At 34.3% G+C, this 3,475-nt stretch overlaps 1 pseudogene; it reads right to left on the reverse strand.

Moving 5' to 3' along the window:
• Positions 1–3,475, reverse strand: part of LOC102849310 — a 55,745-nt pseudogene that overhangs the window by 42,903 nt on the left and 9,367 nt on the right.

Here is a 3,475-nt window from a genome sequence, read left to right on the forward strand (position 1 = left end):
GAGAATCAACAGCTGCCATGTCCCTCCCACATCCTCTCCAGCTGCTTTGTCCTCTGTTCTTTGGCCAAAGTGTTGCCTTTTTGAGAAGAGAATGTTGAACAAGTACTTGTCAGAGTCTGAACTCTCTTTTGATTTTGAAGACCTGTGCTTCTGTTTTTTCTTCTCTTTTATCTTTTCTTATGCTTTTCTTTCTTCTTCCTTTTCCTGTGCTTCTCTTTACACTCTGAGGAGCTGGAGCTGCTGGTTTCTTCATCTGAAGTGGAATCTTCCCGTAACTGTTTCAATTGTGTATTCTTACATCTTTTTCATGTCTTTTATTCTCTTGTATGATATCATACATGGAATCTTCATGTGCTATTCTAAACTGTTCTTATTTTTGGTTGCCTTTGATAAAGAAAGGTATTCTTTGTCGCCTGTTCGGTGACCATATGGTTTACAATGCCAACACTGCATAACTGTCTTCTTTCCCCAGTGGTGTCCATGAGCCAGAAATTCCCTGGCATGTTTATTGCCTGGTACAACTGGAATACAGTCTTCTGGCTTAATTTCATCTTCTTGACAAGCCCAAGAGGAGGTTTTTCATAAAAGGACTCCAGGTGGCCTCATCCTGGAGTGTTTTTTGTTTTGTTTTGTTTTATTATTATTATTTTCATAAACATTTACATAGATTTTTAAAAAAATTTCCATTCATTCATTGGTGCACTTTTCTCCCTGCCCATTCCCCTACCCCCAGTTCCCTCTTTGAAAAGTAAAATAAAAATTCCTTCATTGGTATACAATCTCCCCCCCGCCCCGCACCCCCGTCACCCCCACACCCACCAGCAAGCAACAAATGCTGGCAAGGTTGCGGAGAGACTTGAACTCTTATTTACTGTTGGTGGAAGTGTAAATAGTGCAACCACTGTGGAAAGCAGTGTGGCACGTTCTCAAAAAGTTGCAAATAGAGATACCATTTGACCCAGTAATTCCACTACGGGAAATATACCCTAAAGAGACCATAAATGACATCCAAGTAGATATATGCACACCCATGTTTATTGTGACTTTGTTCACAATAGCAAGGAGTTTGAAGCAACCTAAGTGCCCATCAACAAATGAATGGCTAGAGAAGCTGTGGTGTAGTCACACAATGGAATACTACCTGCATTGAAAAACAAGGAATTCATGCAATATTTTTAAAAAGGGGTGACCCTCGAGAACATTATGCTGAGTGAAATATCTCAGTCACGAAAGGATAAGCAGTGCATAGTGCCACTGCTGTAGAATGGGACTCACATCAGGGTTGGGGTAAGAATGAGAAAAACTGGATAAATAATGTATAATGCATTGAAACAGATGAGGGAGAGAACAGTTTAAAAGCAATATATTATAGGGTATTATGATTATAATTTTGGAATTTTTGATGCAAATATTTTTCTCTTGAGAATGCAGTTCTTATTTTAACAGTACAGCTTTAAACACTTTTATTTTTACATTTTAGAAAAGTACAACCAAAAATACACCGACCCTAAAAATTGTAGCAATTTTATAAACACATGAGGAATATAAAAATATAGCATTGATTAAATTAATTCTTAGAATGCCTTTTTACTCTGTAAGCCACTGAGAGAAACATCAGTGGATTTTTATATGGATGGGTTGTTACTGATTTGTGCTGTGTTTCTGACATATATACCTGTGTTTTGGTTTTCTTTTCTCATTTTCATTAATATATATTTTACTGTATAGTTAATGAAATGGCTTTAATACATGCTTTCATGCTGGTATGTTATTACACAACCTTTAAATTTTTGCTGGTTCATCCATTAAAATAACTTTATTGTTTCTAATAGGTCATAATAACTTAAGTTTGCAATGCATCTGTACAATTACTTAAAAAATAGGAGGACAGAGGAAAGTAAAACCAGAAAGTCTCATATTAGTATGTTGTGGTTTATGAACTTATAATTTTTGTTTTTTACTAGCCAAAGAGTGTTGCCTTCAAAATAATAAAATCACATACACAAAATGGTTTAGACAAACAGACTCACACATGCTTCTGAATTACATGGAACTAAAAGTTGTCATTGTTATTTGAAGTGTTGATGACATGATCATAACTGAAGTAACAAATTCCATCAAGCCTTACCAAGCATTTTCCCTTTTTCTACTTATATACACTAAAGTAACCTTACACACACACACACACACACACACACACACACACACAAAACAATAAAAATGAGGCGGAGGTGCTGGTTTTTCTTTCCATTTCTGCTTAATTTAGGTTGCTGTTAGGTATCACAGAGTCAACTACTTCCCACAGGGACCTTAGGAACAACAAGTGGGACTCTTTCTCTATCCTTTATCATCGTCACAATCTCCAACTTACTTGAGCCCATCATTACATCTATTGTGTTAATTCATCTAATTGAAGATCTTCTTCTCTTTTAATTATGCTTGCTGACAACCCAAAGTGATAGGATTTTAGTCTATCAGCTCCTCCAGTAGAGAAGAATGGGCACTCTCTTTTCATGTGATTAACTGCTTCTGAAAACCCACTATGGGTCCATTCTGACTCAAAGGTACAGAACAACAATTTTCCCAGTAAGATGCCTTTTCCCAAGCACTGACCTTTCCTAACAATGTATCCAAAGAATATGAGACAAAATTTCACCATCCTTGCATCTAATGAACATTCTGGTTTCATTATTAACTAAGGCAGATTTTTTTTTGTTCTTGACAGCTTTGGTGGGTTTCTGTTTTGGATTTTTTTTTAAATATTCAGAACTCTTCTCTAACACAATGAAAAGATATCAATTGTTCTATCATCTTTAGTCATTGTCCTACTTATAGATGCATAAGAACAAATGAAAATGTGATGGCTTAGATTACACTAAATATTTAAACTTATATCCTATCATTTAAAGAAATTTTTGACAGTAAATTTGCTAAGCACTGAAATCTTTTTGATTCTTGACTGCTATCAAAATTATGAATCAAATAAAGTTAAATTACTTTCAGTTTTACTCTTTGTTCCATATAACAAGCTGTTGTCTATTGGTCTAGTGGTAAGGATTTTTATTTTCTTAATATTGAGATATAATATGTATTGAAAACTATAGTCTTTGATCTTCTACACCAACTTTTCAAATCTTAAGTCACTTTTTGCAAGCAAATTTGTGTCATCTATATAACATAAGTTGTTGAGAAATCTTCATCCAATTCTGATGCCACATTCTTTTTCATACTTGACAATCACTGGAGATTGTACCTATCAATTAAATTCCAATTAGATTATGTAAATTTTACAAATTACATCATGCCAGTGACACTTTGTCAAATTAAAAAATGTTTGAGTCTTTTTCTGATAATTGCATGAGTCAGATAAATGGATTAAACACAAACTATAGGTACATTTAAATATAAGCACAAAACAATTTCCATGCATTTATATGCCAACAAGAAAACAACTACTACAATATTTTTATTTATC

The sequence above is a fragment of the Elephantulus edwardii genome, unplaced genomic scaffold (assembly GCF_000299155.1).
Source record: "Elephantulus edwardii isolate Elephantulus edwardi_28Jun2011 unplaced genomic scaffold, EleEdw1.0 scaffold00034, whole genome shotgun sequence".
NCBI classification, from domain to species: domain Eukaryota; kingdom Metazoa; phylum Chordata; class Mammalia; order Macroscelidea; family Macroscelididae; genus Elephantulus; species Elephantulus edwardii.